The sequence below is a fragment of the Ceratotherium simum genome, chromosome 7 (genome assembly GCF_057802395.1).
Source record: "Ceratotherium simum simum isolate JZ-2026a chromosome 7, ASM5780239v1, whole genome shotgun sequence".
Classification (NCBI taxonomy): domain Eukaryota; kingdom Metazoa; phylum Chordata; class Mammalia; order Perissodactyla; family Rhinocerotidae; genus Ceratotherium; species Ceratotherium simum.
The window spans coordinates 65,644,142-65,667,582 of record NC_141906.1 but is presented as its reverse complement, the minus strand read 5'-3'; positions in this window follow the sequence as shown (position 1 = coordinate 65,667,582).

Here is a 23,441-nt window from a genome sequence, read left to right as displayed (position 1 = left end):
TCCCAACCAGATTCATTGATAATCCATCTTTACTCCATTAATTTGAAATGTCATTCTCATGTGTATTTGAGCCTGTTTCTGGGTGTTTCTGTCTGTTCCTTTCATAAGCTTATTTAGTCCAAAGGGTGAGCTATTGCTTCATATTGTTATATTTCTCTCCAGAAAGTTTCTATCAATTTACACTACCATCAACAGTGTATGAGTATCTTGCGCCTCTACGCCCTTGACAACACTCATGTCATCGTATTTTAAATCCTTTTCATTTTGGAAGATAAAGAGTATAATTTAATTGTTTTTTATTTGCATTTTTATTACTACCAAAGCTGAAGTGGGTTTTTTTTCCATTTATTGAACACTTATGTTTCTTCTCTTGTAAATTAGCTGTTCGTATCTTTTTGCCCATATTTCTAAGGGGACGTTCAGCTTTTTCTTGAGGCTAAGGGCATCCTTTAAATATCTTCGTCAGAGGGGCAGTTGATGTCAAGAACTGAGGTCAGAAGAGCAGGCTGGATGGAGGAGATCATCCTAAAATATAGAGCAGGCTGGATGGAGGAGATCATCCTAAAATATATCTTCAACAGTATGTCCAAAGGCAGAGAGTCTTTTAGATGGAGAGGGGGGAGGAGATAGATTATAACAATACCTGCTATGAACTGAAAGTTTGTGTCCCCCTAAAATTCATATGTTAAAGCCTAATCCCCAATGCAATGACATTTGGAGGTGGGCCTACAGGGGTTAATTAGGTCATGAGAGTGGAGCCCTCAGGAATGGGATTAGTGTCCTTAAAAGAAGAGACAAAAGAGAGCTTGCTTCTTCTCTCTCTGATCTCTGCCATATGAGGACACGGCAAGAAGATGACCATCTGCAAATCAGAATGAGGGCCCTCACCAGACCCTGACCATGCTGGCACCATGATCTTGAACATCCCAGCCTCCAGAACCATGAGAAATAAATTTCTGTTGTTCAAGCCACCCAGTCTATGGTACTGTGTTACGATAGCCTGAAATGACTAAGACAATACCTAACATTTACTAACCACTTATGTACCAGTATTTTCAAGTGTCTGTTCATTGTATCATCAGAATAACCTTACAAGGTAGGTATTATCCTTATTACCATTTCTCAGATAGAGAAGCGATGGCTTGGTGATTAAATAACAAACTCAATGTCACATAGCTAGAACATTACAGAATTGCAACTAAAATCCAGCTCTCTGACACCAAAGCGGGTCCTCTTAATGTTGGTGTATACTGAATTCCAGTACCTCTAGGCTAGTGGAAAAGTCAGATCTATTCATACACAAAATCATAAGATAGAGAAAGTTTGTCTTCAACTGACTGGTTTCTGCATCTTTCACAAGATGGACAGGTGTCTTACACACTGCGCCTTCCTGTCCCATCAGCACCCCCTGTCCTGCTGCCTCCAGGTGACCAGAGTTCTTGACCACAGCACCCACTGGGCCTGACCCCCACTGGGGGCGTTCCAAGCTGTGACATGTCCCTGAACCCTTCCCTTTTTTCTCATCAAAATATCCCTGGCCTTTGCACTAAAAGCCATAGTTTCTGCTAATTTGCTCAACCAAATTGGGCTGAGTTTTTCATGAATGCTAATGAATTAATATATTTTTCACGTAGAAGGCAGGAAGGAGAGAGGTACAGAGAAAGGGAGAAGAAAAAACTGAGCAAAGTTTACCAAGCGACAAAGATAAATTTGACTTTCTAGGTAGTGTGGGATCTCTTTCCTTAGGAACTCTTCTGAGGAGGAACGAAAGATGGCCCAAGGCTAAACTGCAGGAGGAAGACAGTTCGGAGGACCAGATGGGGCCTAGCTGCCAGGTGCACTGGCTTCATGGCAGACCTTGGTCTCCAAGGCTTACAGCCCACCTCGTCACAGCAGCTATTCCACCCCAAGAGTCCAGCTGGGCGAATAGACTGGTGGCTATGAGGGCAATGTGAGGGAGGCTGTCCCTGGAGAGCTGGGCCTTCCACAGGGGCAAGGCTCCAATAGGCAAACCAGAGAAGACTCAGCTCGGATCCAGGGAAAGACTTCTCTAGCCCCTCCAACTTTCCCCCAATTGATCCAGAGCTAAATAAAGAGTAAGAAAAGACTTGAATAACCCTGCATTTATATCCAACTCTTAGAACCTTTTAAACTTGAAGGTGGTTCCCATTTGCAGAAGATCTACCTTATTTGCTTTCCTGAGGATTGTTCCTGCTGCTCCAACATGAAAGACCTAGGAGAGGAGGCTAGACACAGAACGAGGGAGCCCCTTTGTATTTCCCACCTCGGGTTGTACAAATAGCTCTGTTTCTGTAGCAGGACAAGGGCTGGGCAAATGGGAGGCGATCTATATATTTTGCAATTAACAAGGATAATGAAATATTTTCAGAAATGTTTGCTTGAGGCTCCAGGTTTTCTCTCTCGACTTTTTTCCTTTGATAATGAGAGACGCTTGTGAGGGATGCATGATACAAAGACCTGAATCCATCACTGTTATCCAGTCTTAAAGCGAGGGTCTGAATGAGATGAGCTCTCAGGTCCTCTCCAGCCAGATGCTTCTGTGATTGTGTCTGGCTTTATCTGAAGTGATGAACTGCTTTCAGAATAGGGAATGAGAAAGGATTAATTATACTCAATTGAATAGAAACATTATTAAGAGTAACCCCTTACATTTTTCTTATTACTGTGCCTTTTTACTCTCTTGAGGCACTATGATATTTCAAGGCTAGCATGAGTTTAAAATAACCTCACCACCAGCACTTTGAAATAGATAAGGTGTATATAATCCTCCCCTTTTCATGGAAGAGGAAACTGAGGCCTAGGGAGGTCCAGGGGCTTGCCTAGAATCCCAGCGGGAGCCCAGGTTGCCAGCCAGAGCTGTTTCCACTGGATGTGCTGCCTCTCCCTGCAAGACGTGGTCTGCTGATTAGAGTGGTTTCTTTTTCCCAAGCCCCATTGCATTGGACAGACGCATTAAAAGCATCCCTGGGTAGACAAATCCTGGGACCGACAGGTAGCTTTCCATTAATAAAGTAAAAATACAAATTAAGCCGTCCTCTTGGTGATGTTGGAACAGGACTCACCCCCACCTCCCCTCTCCCCCAGGAATCCACAAACATATTTTTAAATAACAAAAGAAAATTGAGTACCTGATGCAGTTAGCAGTGGCCCCATGGGGGCTGGGGATACCAGAAAAAGAGTCTATTATTTTGCACCTGTCCTGCCCAATAGCTCATTGTGCAGCAGTATTTACTTAAAAAGCAGAGGAGGAAATCATTATTTGCTCTTAGTCCTGCGATTCCCGTGGCTACACTCTTTGGAGGAAGTGTTTTATTTTATTTCTTTTTTCCCCTTCTCCTATGCCTGAGTTGCAAGGGGTAAAAGTGGCAGTGCCTGGCGCATGCGATATGGAGCCAGGACGGGAGCTTAGCAGACACGGGCCTGCTTCCTTTCATGTCTGGACAGCGATGAAGAGAAATGAGCTCAAAGGGAGGCTCCTCTCTCTCTCTCCTTTCTCTCTCTTTTCCTCTCCTTTTATTCTCTCATTCTCTGCCCCCATTTACAAAAGCTGCATATACATTATATATGCACACTATATGTGAATGCATACATGTACATAAACATATACACTGTTTTTCTATACAGATATATTTTATACATATGTGTGTATCATGCATATATTATCTAAACATATTTACATTATATATATGTGTATTAAATACACACACACAAATACTTTCCACTTCCCTCTTCCCAAATAGAAATGATGGTGGAACACAAAAAATAAAAAATATACAACCTTGAGCAGAAAAAAGGAAAAGCAAAGCCCCCGTTTTAAATGTTATAGGTATCTTCTGGTTACTAATGTCTCCCCCTCTTAATGGCTGTGTTTCTCCAGCTGGAAATTGGCAGCAATCAGCTTTACAAGTGTTGGGGAAAGATTTACTTGAACAGATGAAGGAAAATCATTTCCTCCTAAATGCGGCACCCACCACAGATAATGGGGCACTCCCCTGCCTGGCAGAGGGCAGCACATTTGGAAGGAGCTTGTTTTCTTGGAAAATATAGTCATTGGGCAGGGAAGACAAAAATATGACCGGGCTGGTAAAAATGCTATTGTTAGAGGTAATAAGGTGTTAAGGGCAGTGCTTTACAAGTGGAGAGCATTTTGTAAAGCTTTGAGAGCAGGGTGGCAGAGGGATAAATGGCATCGGGGGAGAGAGAGGCCCAGCAGGACTGGCTGACCTATCTTTAGCAGTTTCTATGCCTTTTGCATTCCTGTGGAATGTTAGCGCCGAAAGGGACCAGCGAGACCATCTTGTCCCACCCTCTCATCTCTTAGGCCCAGGGAGGAGAGAAAGCAACGTGCTCATGTCACAAAGTAGTTCGAGGTGGGACTGGAGCTGGCCGTCCCAAGTCTTCCAGCTGCATGCACTTCATGTCTCATTAACTGCGTGAAGTCCAGTGTTCTTTACAGACACAGCAGTTTTCAATATCTCTGTGTTTCAGGGGCTTTCAGTGGAGGAGAGAAACTAGGAGCTGGCTCTTAAGTTCGGGCTCAAACCTTCAATCAGAGCAGCTCTACTTGTTTTCATGATTAGTCTTCAATGAGATAAAATTGTAAGAAGAGATTGAGGGGCTGAAAAGAGTAAGAAAACCAATGTTGGGCAAGCCCTGGTGGCCTAGTGGGTAAGTTCGGCACGCTCCGCTTCGGCGGCCTGGGTTAGGTTCCCGGGCACAGACCTACACCACTTGTCTATCGGTGGCCATGCTGTGGTGGCAGCTCACGTACAAAATTGAGGAAGATTGGCAACACATGTTACCTCAGGGCGCATCTTCCTCAACAAAAAAAAAAACACAAAAAAACAATGTTTCCTCATTGATCCACCCCTGGGCAGCTCTCTCAGGCTACCACATCCTTTCTCGGTCTTCACCCTATTGCCGCTCGTGGCCCTAGACCTGAGTCTCTCTCCTTGACTTACTTTTTGTACCAGATTGCTAATTTATCAGATTTTGACCTTTCTGCTAGTTCTTGCTTTCCTGCCCCAATCGTCCATCTTCCCTTTGCCCTTTGGACATCAAGTTCAAGGCTGTGCCCCTCAAGGTGACAATTCCTCTAGTGTTCTAATCTGCTCCCCACTCACGGAATAAGCTGTCATAGGCTGCCCTGTGTGACTGTCCCTGCACTCGACTCACACGGGCACCTCTTTAATCTCTATGCTGCTGAAACCCAAATCAATTTCTCCCACCAGATCACTGGCCCAGGTTTCAGACTTATATGTTCCAATACAACCTAAGTATCTTCCCATGAATGTTCTATGTCATAACCTTTCTACACAAACCCATTCCTACGTCTGGGTTTGCAGTCTCACGCAGCAGGACCAGCACCTAAACCAGAGGGGAGGATCAGAGAGGCAGCCTTCTTCCAAACCAATCAATTGTCAAATCTTGCCAATTTTACCTTTCTTTCAACAATTCCATCTCCTCTCCATTTCCACTACCCTCACCCTGGTGTGGGCCCTGATTGTCTCACACCTGGCCAACCACGGTAACCTTAACTCCTGTTTTTGCTTCCCCTGTGCCTTCCCCACATTTGTTCTCTGCACAAACACAAGAACCACTCACTTGGAAAGCAGGTCCCGCCGTGCCTGGGACCAGCCCCTCACCACGGCCTGCCAGCTAACGCTCTCTGTGCTCTCACCCCTGCCTACCCCTCCAGCCTCATCTCTCCTCCCTCTCCGCCTGGCGCTTTCACTCCAGCAAATGAAACTGCATGCAGTTGCACATGTCTAGGTGTGTCTTCCCTCCTAGTCTTTGCGTTTGCTGACCCTCTCTGCTTGTCATGCCCTCCCCACCACCTCCTCTTCCCCTGGCCAATTTGAACTTGTAAGTCTCAGTCGGGGATCTCCTCTGCCACGAGCCTTCCCTGTGTCCCCCATACACAAGCTGGCTTATGCCCTTTCCTATGAATCTCTTGGCACTTTGTGCCTGCCCATCCCTATTTGTTCATTCCACCAGTGTTCATCGATTGCCTGCTTTGTACCAGACACAGCGCTAGGGCCATCGCAGTGACTTCCACAAAGAAAAACCTTGCCTCTTGGATGTTAAATTCTACTGGGTGAAAAAGAACGGAGCAGGATACATAAGTGACATGTTCACTATGTTAGAGAGTGATAAATACTAAGAAGGAAAATAAAACAGAGAAGGGGTAAAAGCAGTGAAGTGACTGGGGTTTCAGTCTAGATAAGGTGACTGAGGAAAGTCTCATGGAGAGGGTGACGTTTGAGAAAGATCTGAAGCCTGTGAGGGGGTGAACTGTGCAGACATTCGGGGAAACAGCATTTCAGGCAGAGGCAACAGCAAGTGCTAAGGCCCTGAGGTGGTGGTGTGCCTGGCACATATGAAAAATAGCAAAATGTCTGTGTAGATGGGGGAGAGTGAACAAGCAGGAGCTGATGTCAGAGAGGTCATGGGGGCAGGGAGGGCAGGCCATGTCCAGTCCTATGTGTCACTGTCAGCTCTTGTAGAAACAGTGGCTTTTACTCTGAGGGAGATGGGAGCCATTAGGCAGAGGAGTGACATAGGCTTTACATTTTAACCAGATCTCTCTCTGTTGTGTTGAAAATAGACCATAGGGAGGCACAGGCAGAAGCAGGGAGACAAATTAGGAGGCGATAGCAGTAATCTAGGCGAGACGTAATGTTGGCTTGGCTCAGGGATTTGGCAGGAGAAGTGGTGAAAAGCGATCATATTATGGGTGTATTTTGAGATAGACATGAGAAGATTTGTTGAATTAGTAAATTAATTGATTATTGAATTAATCATTGATTATCTAAAAGGCAAAGCATTGTGTTTGGGGAAAGGAGAGATAGAAAGCTAAGTCAAACACAATCCACAGTTCCTTGTCTTCTAAAACCCTACAATTTAAGCGAGGCAATATGGCAAGTACACATAAGTGTTAAATAACCATAAACAAATAGTGGGGTAAGATTGGAGCGATAGCCTCCTCATGAGTCGGGATCAGCTAACTGCTGTAACAAGTAACCCCCAGCTCTCAGGGTTCACTTACTCAAATGGATTTCTCCCTTGCGTCGCTGTCCATGAGGGTTGGCAGGTGATGGGGAACTTGGTGCTCTCTTCATCATGATCAGTCAGCCTCCTACATTGCGTGGCTTTACCATCCTCAAAAGTCTCTGGGTTCTTTTCTGCATCCTCTTCTTACATTGCCATTTATTTTAATAATTGAAAAATCCTTTTTTATTTTTCTCCAGTTTCCTGACTACTGATCAATTCCAACAGAATATGAGTGGAAGAGAACGCATCAGGTCTGGGCTAAAACTGTTAAGAATGCTAATGACTTTCCTAAACTCTCTTTTCTCAACTCCTGATCGAAAGCATAAGATGCGAGGGAGGCTGAGCGATGCAGCTGATCAGTGTGTCGCGGCAGGATATGGGTACGCACCCTCAGTTTCTATCACAGCCTTTCAACTGGCCCCCTGGCGTCCTTCTTACATCACGCCCAGCCCATTCTCCACCTAGTTGCCAAGATCATCTTCCTAAATCACAGAGAGGATTACACGATTTTCCTGGTTAAACGCTTTCACTGCTCCTTATTTCTTTCAGGTTCCATGGGAGGACACATGAGGCCTCCTTTCCAAGCTCACTTAAGCCATTCCTTACCACGCTCTCTACTTTGTACCATCCTGTGTTTCTATGAACACACCATACTCTTTCTTCCTCTGTGCTTTTCCTTGGGTTTTTCCTTTCGGCTATCTAGAATGCACTTCCTTTCTCCACCAGATGAGCTCCACTCATCTGTGAAGACCCTGTGAAGACTTTGTGATAGCCTAGGCTGAGTGTGTACTTCCTTCCCTGTGGTCTCTTCACAGTTATATATGCTTTGTCTCTATCTGTGCCATCCAATATGGTAGCCACTAGCCACATGTGGCTCTTGTGTACTTGAAATGTGTCTAGTGCCACTTGTTGAAATGATATTTTGGATTTATGGAGTTAAATAAAATTTCTTTCACCAGTTTCTTTTTACCTTTTTTTTGTGTGTGTGTGTGAGGAGGACCAGCCCTGAGTTAACATCCAATGCCAATCTTCCTCTCTTTTGCTGAGGAAGACTGGCCCTGGGCTAACATCCGTGCCCATCTTCCTCTACTTTATATGGGACGCCGCCACAGCATGGCTTGACAAGCGGTGCATCGGTGCGCGCCCGGGATCCGAACCTGTGAACCCTGGGCCGCCGCAGTGGAGTGCGTGCACTTAACCGCTGGCGCTACCGGGCTGGCCCCTCTTTTTACCTTTTTTAAATGTGGCTACCAGAAAATTTTAAATTACATTTGTGGCTCATATTATACTTCCAGACAGCATTGGCTATAGTATTTTTCATACTGTAAGGTAACTATCTGAATACATGCCTGTCTCCTGAGCTCGAGTATGAGCTTCTCTGCTGTAGGGAAAATTCTTACTCATCTTTGTGTCCAAAGGCCTTTGAATGGAGCCTTGTCCGTAATAGAATCCCTACCCCCAAGGTGTGCTGAATAAATGATTGAGCTCTATAAAAGAGACACAAACAGAGTTGGTGGCGGACAGGGAGGATTTTGGCTGATGGAAAAGAGAAACATGGAAGGAAGTAGTTTCACAGGAAAAGCAAGTGTGAATATGCAGGGATTTCTGAAAGCACGGGAAGTAGGTAGAGAGTGAAGTGAAGGATTTGTCTGGAATGCAGGGCTGGGGACAATAAGGATGGAAAGATGTGTGATGGGCAAATTGTGAAGGGCCTTCGAATGCCAGAAGGAAGGGTCTGGACTTCCTTCTATAAGCAAGGGGGAGTCACTGAAGAATTGTGAGCAGGAAGTTGCTGCCATCATCATATATAACACAATGGTCATCAATAGCTGTAGCTTGTAGTTTCATAGGCTGTCACACTATTTGCCAGTACAAATTATTTGTATTTATGCACTTGGTTTGTTTTTTTCACCTGCATGCTTGTGGTTTACAGCCCCAATTTCAGAATCCCCAGGGCAAACCCCCTGCTTGAATTCCCTTGCTCCATCTCAAATCCCCTAGGCCCAAAGGTTTTTCAGGGAAGGGAGAAAACCCAGTTCCCAGGAGGCTCTTCCCTGCTGAAGTTTACTTTTTGTTCCCTGGGAGGTGACTGGTGGAGCCCTAGGGAACAAGGCTGGAGGATTCCAGAGGTTTTTCAGGCTGTGGACCCAGAGCTTTTGTTCCTTTGAACACAACTGCTTTGGAAACAAGCGAGAAGATGGCCATAGCACCCAGCTCCTGGCTTTGATCTGGGACTGCCGGGCCTTTGATGAGTGCGTAACCAGAGCCAGCCTTGGGGATAATTAAGACTTTTCTTCATAATGAAGTCCAATCGACTCCTTAATTATATTTTTCCCCACCTTATATTAAAAAAAGTGAACCACCTAGGTTGGTTGATCAAAACGTGTGTAATATGTGATGGGAAGAAGGAAAGAATCAGATTTAAATCTGAGCTCTCGTTCTTTATTAGTAGATGAAAGCAGAAGCCTGGGGAGTGAGGCTGAATCCAGAGATGGGATCAGGGCAGCAGCTTGACAGAAGACTGTGACAGCTCATAAGCAAGTCTCCTTGGGGACACACAGAGCCTTGGATCAGAACATCAAATCCCAGGAAGGAAACACTGGAAGGGATTTGAGATATTTTGGCACCAAACCGTCATTCTGTAGATGAGAAGTCTCAGGTTGAGAGAGGAGAAGTGACTTGTCCAAGATCACACTTTCCATTGTGCCAAGCAATGAGTTTCCAAAGACTCCAGCCAAAATTGTGATGTAATAACAGTTCCCCCTTACATATTATTTTATGCTTCAAATGGCTCTTTTCTAGCCGTTCTCTTGTTTGATCCTCATGACAATCCTGTGAGCTAAGTCAAACAGTATGAAGTGTTGCCTTTTTTTAAGAATCTGAATTTCAGAGTGGCTCAGTGTTTGCCTGAAGCCACACAGTAAATGCTAGAGTTGGGAAAGGCATGTAAGTCCATGTTCTTTCCATTTTGCTGTGCAGCCCTTGTGTACTCTCATCCCTGATTTATTTACTTGTCAAACACTAAGACCCCAGGGCCAGGGCCCGTGCTAGGCAGTCTTCTTTGGCATCTCCCAGCCCCTTTCTTCTAAGCCCGATCTGCCTTCACGGAGTAATTAGGTTTTTAGCCATAGGAAGAACATGATCTGGTTTGAGTTGTAGGAAAATCTCTCCCGTAGAGTATGAAAGATGGCTGGTGAGAGTAGAGCCTGGAGGCGGAGAGAGTAGCAGGCCTGCGGAGGGATGAGGAGGCCTGGAACGCAGAACTGCAATGAGACCTGAGAGATAGAAGGGAGGCTTTGAGACAGATTTCAAAGTAGAATGTGGTTGCCAAGGAAAGAGAGCAACTGAAAGAAGTCTGAGATTTTATAGTTTAGTTGCTTGGTAGGTCCAAATAGTGTTAACCAGTTTTAGGAGATAAAATAAAGAGCCTGGGTGTCTGAGGGTATTTGGGTAGAAATGTCTCACAATGCATTATGTTCATTTATGAGTCTGGGGTTGAGGAGAGAAGGGAGTCATCAGAGTGTTGGTTGATAGTGGCCTATAGGAGTCGATGTGACCACCTAGGAAAGCGTGAAAAGCAAAAAGAAGGCTTGGGGTGAATTCTGAGCCAGGCTCTGCTTCTAATGGACTCACCTGGGCTAAGTCATTAACCTCAGTTCTCTCATCTGGAAAAGCTGGAGCAGATGACCCACACTCTGCCTTCCAGCACCGGCATCCATCATGTCTGTGATTAGATTCACATAACGATGCAAGGATATTGCAGGAATTCAGAGTCTGGCCCCATCTCCCAGCCAGCTGGATCCCCTGGCTGGTGTTAAGGAAGTCTGGTGGCCACATACAGCCACAGTGCGCTGTGCCCTTCTTTCATTGGCTTCCCTCACACCTGCATGTGGCGTGTTGTTGAGTAACAGCCACCTCGCCAGCCTCTACTTCTCTACATCGCTCTGTCCTCTGCCCCAGGTTTTATTACTCAGTGAGCGATGTTTGCTGGAAACACTGTCTTTATGACCTATTAATAAAAAGCGAGAAGGGAGAAACAGAAGAAACACAAGGTAAGAGAGCAGGATTGTATCCAAGTAAAACACTTTTCAAAGTGTCAAAAGGTCTTTGGGGAAATAGGAAAAATAAATGAGTCAAAGTGAGAAGTGAGTGAGAGGCAGGAAACTGGCTTCAGGAAATAAGTCCTCAGCCACAGCAATTTGAACTGAAAGCAAAACAAAACAAAATAAAACTTGACAAAACAAAAACTAATAATAATCATTGCCATATTCCTCATCATGGTCACCCTCACTACAACAACTCGTGTTGACATATTATTTCGAGACTGAACTGATCTGAAAAATGACCGGGTCACAAGGGAGTAATACAACATAGTTGACGATGGTGGCACGTGGATCCAGGAAGAACAGAGTGATTGGACCTGGCCCTACCCCTCCATGGGCTCCAGCAAATGATGGTCCTGAGTCCAATGGGGCTGGGGAATGTCTCCACGGATGGGGCAATACCTTGGATCAGGCTTCATTTCAGAATCCAGGGGATCCAGGGTCTCCAAACCTCCCCTGAAACTGTCTTCTTGGAAAGTAGAAGGTAACCACCAAGATTGCAAATGCACGCCCTGTAGGTGAAGTGGCGGGCAGACGAGGGGAAGGAAGCTGCATGCTTTGGGAACTTTTGAGATTCTTTGTGAGCTGTGAGAGAGAAGGTGCAGCCTGTCAGAAGCCTTGCAAAACCCGTCATGCTTCAGTGATGGCTCCTAGGCTGAGCCTTCCAAAAAGGTTTTTGTGCAAAGAAAATGATGCTGCTCTCCTATCCTCACTTCTCCACTTCTGAAAGTTCCCGATTTCAGGAGGTTTCCCCTTCTTTCCAACCACCCCACGGCCTTAGCGTCCAGGACACTGGCTGACCTAAAGGGTATTTCTTGAGTTCCTTTGCTTCATGAACGTTCACTCCCATGGTTTTGTCCACGTTGATTCTACCTAGAGCCCCTCTCCACGTTCCATCTTAATTCTCCCTTTTGAAATCCTATCCATCTCCACAAGGCACAACTTGATGCCTCCAAACAGAAGTAATTTCTCTTCCTTTGCTCTACTTTTTATTGTGCATATCATATTCATGCATATTTTATGAATACCTGTACACATTCAGGACTTATCTTCCGAACTAGACCACAAATTCCCACAGAGAGGGGACCTTGTCTTCTTTTTCTGAATAACATTCAGAACAGGGAGCCTAGGAAGTTTTCCAGCTACAGGGATAGCGAGTAAAAATGGAGAAGGCTAGATGCTTTCCCAGCATGTAGAATCAGTTCAGCAAACTGGACTGAGTGGCCTAAACCCAACTCATCCTTCAAGCCCCAAGTCAAATGCCACTTTGCTCTTAAAGCCTTATCAGTTATTTTCATTTGGAAGTGCACTCTCTCTTCCTGGATTTCCTGTGAAGGGCGTTAATGCTGTTCACCAAATATTTCCAGTTCTCCTTCTGGACACATGGTCAGATTGTATTTCTCTGGCCCTTTTGAAGTTCATTGTGGTCATGTGACTTGCTTTGGCCATCAAATAAGAGCAGAACCTATTTGTGTCACTTCCGAGTGGAAACTTGCAGAGCCAGTGGAAGATTCATTGTGTCCTCTTTCTCCTGCCTCAGCAATTGTGGAAGCACAGAGATGGAGCTTCACTTTAGCTGGAGGTCTTAACTGAGGACCTCATAGAGCAGAATATCTCTGGTGACCCATGATAGAAATACAGGAGGAGCAGAAATAAACCTTTATGTTTTATAAGCTACTGAGAATTGGGGTTGCTTATTACTGTAGCATAACATAACCAATCCTGTTTGATACACAGCATAATACTTTCCAATATTATATCATTTGTGGAAATGTCATCTCCCTAATAATTGTTGAGCATTTATTCATCTGTTCATTCATCTATTCTGTATTTCGCTTATTCAACAGTTATTTACGGAGCACCGCCGTGTGTTAGGCACTGTGCTAGTTGCCTGAGATAGTACAATAAGCAAAGCCTGGTACCTGTTTGATCTGGGCGGGAGGGTAGGTAAGTAACTAGGCAGTGTCAGTGAAGTATGGTGCGTACCATAGGGGGAAATTCAGAATGCTATGGGAGCACAGAGGCAGGGCATCTAAACTCTTAGGAGTTTCGGAGGATTAGGAAAGGATCACTGGAGAAATTCCCATGTAGGCTGAGACCTGAGACAATTAGGAATTATTCAGGTGAAGGGGTGAAGCGAAGAGGAAGGTAGAATAATCCAGGCAAACGAGGTGACATGTATGAAGGCAAGATGGGCAAGAAGGAACAGGAGAGGTTCAGAGAAGTGCAAGTCATACAGTGTGGCTGGAGCACAGAGTCTGAGACGGGTGGGATGATGAGGCTGGGCGAGGCAAGCTGGGTTTAGATCTAGAAGAGCCCTGGATGCTAAGTTCAAGACTTTAGTTTGGACTTTATGGTAAAGGAATAGGGAGCCACTGTAGGGTTTAAAAGTGAATGAGTGACATAATCATATTTGTGTTTTAGATTTTAAAGGTCATCCTGGCTGCTATAAGGAGAAGGGATTGGAGTGGGGCGGCATCATAAGCCTGTGAGGGTAGAGTTTGTGTCTGATGCACCTTGATGGCCCTTCCTCCTCATCTCACACCAAGCTCAGAGTACTGCATCCACATTCCAGAAACACTAATTGGATGAAGAGATGACAACAGGCATGCAAGTCCTCAGCCCTGCTGAGTCTCTGTCAGTAACACCTCCAGGCTCTGAGCAGTCACTCACGAATGGCAGCCACTTGGAGTTTGGAGGTGTGATGGTTTTAGATGCCAGTATTCTGTCACGAGCAAACCTGAGCAAGCTCCAACCTCTCAATAATACAAGCCTATGCTGGGCAGAGCAGGCCTGCCCTCTTCTCTAGGAGAAAGAAGCAGCTAGGCACTCCCAGAGGGAAACAATTGATTGCTGAGTGGGGTGGGGCATTATAAGTGCACCACACGGGGGCTTTGCCACATCACATCCCAATCTGGCTGCAGGCTCTGCTGGATCCGTGCTTTCCTTGGACCTCCGAACCTTGGAGGCAGGTGGGGCAAATAGAGGCTCCTACGGGTCACGAGAGAAAGAGAGGTATTATAACCCTTTGTAGGCCAGAGGTGCGGTGGGGAGGCACCAAAGCACCACTAATTCAGGCAGGAGAGTTGTGCTTTTCCCCGGGAGCTGGGCTGTGGGCCGAGCCAGGTACCGCGGAGCAGGAGGGCTGCTCACACTCCAAGAGCCAGGCCGGCAATTCCAGAAGGCAAAACTTCAGTGTATTCCAATTTTCCAAAATAGAAAGAATAAAACAAATCAGAGCAGATGTTCCAACATGTAATTATCAACTAATCAGTTTGGACTTTTTTTAAAAAAGGGAAATTTCAAAATAGCTCTCAGATTTCATCAACTGCAGCCCTGGTGGAGGGCTGGCTGGTTGGAAAGGAGTTACTGCAGAGGGCTGCAGGTGCCCAGGTTGGGGGCTGGGGGGCAGGTGCCGCTGCTGCGGGGTACAGCAAGGGAGGAGCAGGGCCAGGCTGCAGGTGCCAGGTTGAGGCAGCTGGGCCTCAAGACAAGCAGTTTCCCTCGTAGGAAGACTATGAGCTGGGATGAGTCAGCTCCATGCCTCAGCCTGCCCTAGATCTTGTCTCGGGCAGACTTGTGAAATGGCTGGCCTGGAACAATGTAAGTTGACCACTTTATGCTCAAGCTTAAGGCCCTGGCCACTCCCTAATACCATCTCTTTCCTTTTAAGTCAATAAGATGCAGGGAAGAAACAGGACATGTATTTGGGTGGTCAGCAATCCTCGAGCTGTGGGAGCCCTGAGCCCCTGAATTCAGTTCTGGAGTTGGGTTTGAAATCTGCGAGTCTGAAGTTTCCGTTTACATGCTGTCAGGGCCTTTGAGTGATTCCCTAGCAGCAAATAATAAGTAGGAGGCAGCAGAGGAAAGGAGGGAAGGGAGAAGGAGAGAGAAAGAAAGGAGGGTGGCGAGAGGATGGTGAAGAGAGGCAGAGAGCCCTACAGGACTGAGACCCCATGGTGGAATTGATAATTTTATGAGAAATTTACACTAGAATTCTAAGATGTTAGACATTGTTTAGAAATGGACACAGTCTGTCTGCTGATCGATGCATTTATATGTGTAACTAGAGCTCTACAGATAATCTGCACCTTAAGCATATTAGGTTTGCTAAAATGAGCACTCTGCAATCCCTAGAAACCTTCAGGAACAGGGTATTATTAACACACGAACACACTTCACGGCTTCCCGCAGTAGGTGTTGAATCCCAGGTTTCCTAACCCGGCAGGCAGCCCAGGGCCACTTCCTTACTGCTATCATTTAACTGCAACCTAGTTCCCAGGTGAGGACGGGACTGAACCCCCCTCCTGAGTGCCTGCTCTCTGGGAACCAGTTTCCAACGACCACACCGATGGCACAATGGCACAGTGGTCTCGAGAGTGGGCTCTGTCAGGCTGCCTGGAGCAAGTCCCAGCCTCACCCCTTGCTAGCTGTGTGTATTTGCTAAGCTGCTTAACCTTTCTGGCTTCCATCTCTTTGTCTGTAAAGTGAAGATAATGATAGTACTTATTGCACAGGGTGGCTGCGAAGTTTACAGGAGGGAACGCACATGAAGTGTTGGCACACGCTTGGTAAAACGCTGACCCTTCTGAGCAGAGCATGCCTCCCAACGGCCTGTTTGTGCAGGGTCCTGGAACCGAGAGGTCGTCTGACTAAGAGCAAGTGGGAAATGTCCTGTGGTGCTGGCTGTTCCCTTCCAGGAGAAATTCTGCCCATCCCTGGAAGCTGCCTGATATTCTCTCTACTTTCTTTGATTCTGAGCCTTTGCACTGGCATTCCTTCTACTGTGAATGCCATTTTATCTCCTTCCCATCTTTGCACAGCCAAATTCTCTTGGCTTGTTGAGGCCCAGCTCAATGCTCACCACCTGCATGAAGTCCTCCAGGTTCTGTATCCCAAAGCCATCTCTTGCTCCCCGAAATTCTCTGAGCACTGCATCAGTGTATTTCTTGGTGTTACGCTCTCTAGCTTGTGGTTCAGTGTTTTGTGTACATACTTAGCTCCCCTCAGAGGCTAAGAGATCCTTGAGGAGACGGTCTCTACTGGGTCCATCTCAATGAGGAACCCACCCCCCTCAGTGCCTGCTACAGGGTAGGTGGTCAATCCACGCTTTTGAGTGTGTTCATGAAGACAACTCATACCCTGCATGAGGCCTGACTTGTCAACAGTACAATGGAGAAGGAAGCCACAGATCAACCTTCCAGCTGAACAATAGTGAGGGCCTATAATCTAGGGGGAGGCAAATGAGCCAGGAGAAGTTTTCTCTACTTTCGTACTTTAGGGGCTCTGGCATGCTGGAAAGAGAATGGTCTATCCGGGGCCTTTTGATGAGAATAACTGCATGGACTTTGCTTATCTTCCTTTTAATTTATTATTGAGAGGTGGCTTAGCAGAATGGTTAAAAATAAGCCCTTGAATCAGATTGCCTGGCTTTGCATTCCAGCACCACCACTTACCTGCTGTGCAACCTTGTGCAGTTTACTTGACCCCTCTGTGCTTTTTCCTCAACTCTGAAATGTGGATAATAATAGTACCTGCCTTTTAGGGTTGTTGTCAAGATAAAAAAGAGATAACATACGTAAAGTACTTGGGCAGTACTCTGCACACAGAAAGCATTTGGTGATAGTTACTATTACATACCCACAAGTCAAACTACAGTAACGTTTGTGCTGGGCTCTGAGGACACAGAAAAGAATGTCAAGAGATCTAGGTTCAAATCCTAACCTTTACCTGCATCTTCTGTAATGGAAAGTGAGGTACTTAACTTCCTTGAGCAGCTATAAAATGAGAGTTGAATTTGTTGATTTCTAAAGGCTTCTTTCAAGCTCTATATAGTGTGTTTGTGAATATTTAGGAGACAAGGTACAGGAAACAAACATTGTGCACACTCAAAGGCTAACTTTGCGTCCCCTCTTCTCACCCTCTGTATCTCATTTCTTATCATCTTTTTCCCTTCTCCTCTCCACCATTCCTCACATAACCTCTAATCTGTAATCTCTCTCTCTCACGCACGCGCACACAAGCACACTGTTCCTTTTTCTTATGACCTCATTTAATCTCGTTCCGTCTCCCCGTTTCTCAGGAAATCTCGGGGTTAAGGGCCCAGGTAGAGTGGAGGCAGGGGGGACTGTGCCCACGGCTACACTGGTTACCTGTAAAGCTGACAAGTCTGCGGGAGGATTACGCTTTATTAGATATATATGCCCTGGCTTTCCATGCACTGAGTGTTCCACGATGCCTCAAGAACCGTGGGCTTGACAAGTAGTCAGGGCACCAGAGAAAAATGAAAAAGGATTTTTTTTTTTTTTTTACTTTTTTAATAAATGATAAAGAAGGAAGAGAAAATTAATAAACTCCAGACCCGTCCTCTTGCTCATTTCTCGCCCTGGGACAGAGAGGTGTGCACCCACGTGGAGGGGGCCACCCCATTCTGTGTGGTGGCCTCTCTGCCCCTGGTCCAGCCAGTAGCCTGACCTGGGAGCAGAGGCTCTGAGAAGCTGATTGGAACTGCTTGAGGGTTTTTCCTTCTGCGTAAGATCTCTTTTCTGTTGCTTTTTCTCGCTCTGAGGTGTGTCTCTTTCTCAGTTGCTGACTCTTTCTCCCTCTCCCTCTCTCCACCACCCGGCCCTCCCTTGCATCCCTTCCCCAACCTTCACAGAGAGGCTCCAATTAAAACAGAAATGGCAGTTTGGCTCCTGAGCTGACATCTCCGTTGCTGCAGAAGCTCTTGCAATTGACAGAAATCCTTGGCTTTCTTACCTCCTATCTTCTATGTGAAAAAGAAAAAAAAAATTACCTCAACCCCACTAACCCCTTCCTGTTCTCCTGTATTTCTTTTTCTGGCTCCTTCCCCAGCAACCCCCAGCCCCCCAAACTAGGGGCAGAATGCCTTTGGACTGGAGGGTATCGGTGCTGCTGTTCTGAACTCTCTCCTCAGCTCTTCCCTGGCATCCCGGCTCCTCCACGGGGTGGAAGTACCTTCGACGTCGCGTTTCAATTAGGGTTTGAAGGAAGCAGCAGAAGCCCCAGCCTGTTTCTGGGATCGCCTTCGCCTGCCTGCCTGCTACTCAGAAATGTCAGGTTTTGTAGTTTGGTGTTTCCCAACACTGTTCACTAACGATTACGTTTTATGAACATTACCCCAAAAGGCTGGGGCAGAGAGCCGTCAGTTTGCCGGCGTCCCCTCCTAGCCCCGCGTCCTCCACCGCATCCCTTCCCTGAGACGCAAGCACCAGGCTCCGGGGCCATCCTTCACTGCTCTCTGCAGCTTCACCAACCCGGCGCCTCCCTCTGGAGCCTGGTTTCCAGCCGCCTGCCACACGGTACTCCATCCCCATACTCCGTCTGAAGCTGCTCATCCCCCGCCCCAATGCTGCATCCGAGGGCGAGCTCATTACCTGCTCCCCAACAGCACATCCAAACGTCCCCTCCGCCACCATCAACCTGCTCTTCCTAAGTGACCACGTGGCCATCCTCTCAGTCCCCAAGATTAGACCCAAGCCGTCGCCAGACTTGCCGCCCTTACTTGCCTCCCGGTGCCCAGCATTCACATAGCCCTGAAGCTCCACTCTGCAGCACGCTCAAGTCCCCCTCCCTCCTTCCCCATTTTCACATGGTCTGTCTGTAGCTGCCGCCACGGCCTCTGCCTGGTCTCCCTGCCTGAAATCCCACACCACTTCAAGCCACTCTTCTCTCTACTTTTGGGGTTTCTATTCCTAAACCTAGCCTGTTTCTTGCCTATGCCATCCTCAAGAACTTGTGATGGCTCCCTATTGCTTATGGATTGGAGTCCAAGTCCCTTTTCAATCTTATGTCTCGCCCCACCCGCCTTAACTGCCTTCCCACCATCCCCACGACGCTCCATGCTCTTTTATAGCTCCCCATCTGTCTCCATGCTGTTTCTCAGCCTGGAATTTCCTTTCCCACAGCCTGTCATTGTGTCTTGTCTGGCAATTTATGCTAATAGGTTATCTTGCCTGGGAAAGGCACATAATAAATATTTGTGGATCAATAGATGCAGATTTAAAAATCTAAAAGTCATTCATTTATTCAAAAAATATGCATTGAATGTCTACTGTGGGTCTGGCTGTGCTAGACACTGGAGATACAAAAGTAAGTAGGAAGAAATCGTGGTTCCTACCCTTGATGTACTCACAGTCTAGAGGAAGGGCGGAAATGGAAATAAAGGAATTACAGTGCAACATTAATTTGATAAACTCATCATTTGCTAAATGTCTAGTCTATATCCAGAACTGTTATGGATACTGAAAACAGGAAAATGAACAAGGAACAGTCTTTGCCATCGGAGAGTTTCAATTTTAGTGGAAGAGACCGACAAAGGAAAGAGAAATAGGGAAATAGGGGTAAGGGGAGTTTACCCATGTGTGCTCCAGGAATGTGCAGCAGCGACACTGGATACAGCCTTGGGGATTCAGGAGGCCATGTCCAAGTTCACTTACGGAGATGAGCAGGGGATGCAGGAATAGGGAGGGATGGGGAAGCAGGGAGAGGGAGCCGCCTGTGAGCAAAGACCCAAGGGGGAGAAAGCAGTTCTGACAAGAGTGACAGAGGGGCAAGGCTGGAAGGGGGAGCTGGGCCATGTAGGCAGAGAAGCTAGTAGTGAGAGGGAAGTTTAAGAACTGAGCGGAGGCCAGATCAAGAAGACCTCAGTTAAGGAGTTTGGAGTTCCTCCTGAGTGCTGAGGAGTTTCAGCAGCAAAGAGGGAGGTGGTCTGATTTGTACTTTAGAACCATCACTCTACTGCTCTCCTTCATTCATCATTCATTCATTCATTGACTCATTCAACATATATTGAGCACCGACTACATGCCAGGAGTGGTGCTAGGCATGGTGGGGAGGGAGAGATTAGAGCTTGGGGCTCAGTTCAGAGGCTGCAGCAGAATTCAGGAGAGAGAAGACGGTGGCCTGGAATAAAGTGATGGCAGTGGGAATGGAGCAGTTCCAGAGGTAGAGTCTTTAGGACTTAATAATAGATTAGACGGGCTATGTGGGGGTGAGAGCTGGTAATAACAACCATTATGAACATTTATTGCGCTTTTACTATGTGGTAGGCACGATTCCAACTATTTTATATGTGTTAACTTCTTTAATTATCACAACAACCTTATGAGGTAGGCTCTATTATTATCCTCATTTTCTGAATAAGGAAACTGCAGCACAGAGAGGTTGAGTGACTTGCCCAAAGTCACACAGCTAGTAAATTTAAAAGCCACGATTTAAATACGAGCAGAAGAGAAAAAGAGACACATTCCTAAGATGGAAACAGCCCGAGTAGAAGGCAGGGGGCATAAAGGTGACCGTGTCCGGCGGAAAGGAGCAGAAACATGCATGTATTTCCTCCATTTTGACAATCTTAGAGAGGTGTTGACGAACCTTTGGGGCTTGGAGGCCCACTTTCCTAAGCCAAGATTCCTAATAGTTTCGGACAAGCACACTTAGCCTGTGACACTAGGGGCCCAGCCTGCTCAGAGGGCCCGGTATTTCTTGGATCCAGGACTTTGTAAAGCAGAAGGGCCCTTTTCTTTGTTGGGTTAAAACAGTCGTGAGAAATGTTGTTTGGGATTATTTTTGAGTCCTTCGATTCCTTGCCTTCCTATTCTGCTCAATTGCAGGAAAACGTCTTTGACATTGTATTCCATCAGCATTCCAGTGCATCCTTGGGTTAAGCTGACAAGACATTTCCATGTATGTTCTTGAAGTGCGTCATGCACGTGTATATCCAGGACTAGCTATATAACTCGTGGGGCCCAGTGCATAGGTAAAACGAGGGTCTTCTTGCTCAAAAGTTATTAAGAATTTCAAGACAGGAACAGCACAGCATTAACCCACACACGGGGCCCTTCTGAGCTCAGGACCCTGTGTGACTACACAGGTTGCAGAGACCCATGAAGCTGGCTCTGTGTGGATCACTCATCCAATTGCATTACAAATTTCTTAAGTGTAAGGACTATGTTTTCTGTCCAAAAAGTACTTTGGAGTGAAAAAAAAAGACTCATCAAACTTTGAGAAAACAGTGTAGGAAAAGGAATCTCATGTTACTACGTCAAGGCCTGCAGTGGGTGTGTTTTATAGCTGATTAAGCAAAGGCTCAATGATTTGCCTAAGGTGAATTATTGCTAATAATGGACGGAGTCTAGGTGGGCATGCACACTTTTCTGCTCCAAAGCCTATACATTTTGCAATATATCCTCCAGGAGAGGGATGATTTGAATGAAAGGGACCTAAGCTAGATCCCTGGAAACTTCTGTCTCCCTCATCCAATCATTAAGACGATTGAAATGCTCGGAAGGATGGGGAGCTCGGGGCAAGATTTGGTTCTTGCCGAAGCCCCGCTTGATCTTACCTGGGTGGCTTCTAGTGTTTACAGGAATCAGAAAACTGAAGGTAGAGATGGCCCAAGGATCTGGGATGGGCTGAGGGTCAGGGAGAGGGTGAGTCAACAGGTATTAACTGAATACCTACTCTGTGCCCAGCCCTGTACTGGGGGCTGGAAATGGAAAGCATGTCAGGGATAGACCGAGTTGTGGAAACGGAGCAAGGATCTCTTTGCACACTTTATTTGTTAATTTTGCAAGCTGCAAGTTTATTTTTAAATCAAGTTCCTGAAATGTCCACAGCATAAAATAGCTCCATTATAATGGTTTCATGTGATCTTTTGCTTAGTAAAGCAGTGGTTCCCAATGTTTTTGCTCCTCTTGACTGCTAAAAATACTTTGAAATCTCCTACATCAAAGTAGTTTGTCTTCGAGTTATCTGTTCATCAAAAAACTGTGTAATGACAAAAAGCCATACTTGAAAATGTGTTTTATTCATCACCACATTGATAACACTTGACAAATCATTGCACATATGTATGTGTGAGATACATTATGAGTGGAGCCCAGGGACCAAGCTAGGTGCACGAAAGGATTCACTCCCCCAAACACACCTCACTCCACAGGTGCACGTGCATCAACACAGACACACAGGTGAGAAACCCACTGAGCCGTGCAAAAGACCCAGAGCACGGAGCCTTGGCTGGAGCTGCAGCTCGCAGATGCCATCAGGTGATGAGTCTGTTCCAAGGCGTGTGTATTTGGAGACTCTCAAACATCTGTTTGCAAACCCAGTCTGGCCTGGTCCCTCCTCGGGCTTCCTGGGGAAGCAGCAGAGAGAGGACCTGTCTGATTTGCCGGGAGGAAGCTGGGAACAGCTACCTGAAGAGCCACCCAGCAAAAACTCCAAGAATGAGGGAGATGCTGGAGGGCGGGTCTCCGGCAGCTCCTGGGCGGACCCTTCATTACACCTTTTTGATTCTAACCACTGGGTGGATACAGCAGCTTTGTCTAGTGCAGTTTTCTTCCTGCAGCTGGCTTTCCTGGGATGCGTGCAGCAATTAGAGTTGAGCTGGGCATAAATAGCTATCCAGATGCTCCACCATCCTGAGAGTTGGCATTAATAAGGATGAGTTGAGGGAGGGAGGGTGGCCCTGGCCCCCAGGGCCCCAACAGGGTACCTCCCTGCAGGCCCCTCTCCCCAGGGTGCAGCCGTAAGGTCGGGAGCTTGGCTATTTATAGTGAGGCTCTGATATCTCAGATGATTACCTTTCAGATCGCAAGTGTGAGGTCTACTTTATGGAAATAGCACGGTACAAACTAATTGCGGGTTTCGTGTGGCATCTATTTTTTCCCATCTCCTCTTCTCTTGCCACCTCTCCCCATCCCCCCAATTCCCAGCACCACCACTACCCCATTTTTCGCAAAGATCAGAAGCAGCACAGTGTTACTGGGAAGCCAACAGCCCTGCAAAAGTGCCACCATCTCCATTAACCCCTGGAAAATGTGATTCTCTCAAGGGAGCCAAAATATACCGGACTAGATTTAATTCCTGAAACTTTGCTGGCAATTTCCTAGCTTTTTGCTCAAATGTTGGCATAATTCCAACAGAGCATGGTATCTTAGTGTCTCCAACTTCAACAGTACCTTGGAAGTGAACTAGTCCAATCTTCTAACCCAGGTGTCTCCTGTTAGAACATCTGTCTGTCCATCTTCTGCTTGCCTGCTTCTGAAAAGATGAGCTCACTCCTTTCCAGTGCTACCTGCTCCATATTTAAAATAATTCTAATTATTAGAAAACTCTTATTTTGAACTATAATTTGTCTCTTTACTTAGGCTCTTAGAAAAAAGTGAGAACACGTTTTATCCCTTTTCCACGTGATATCTTGTTACCTACTCAAAGACAGCTGAGTTACTGTCAGGCCCGGCC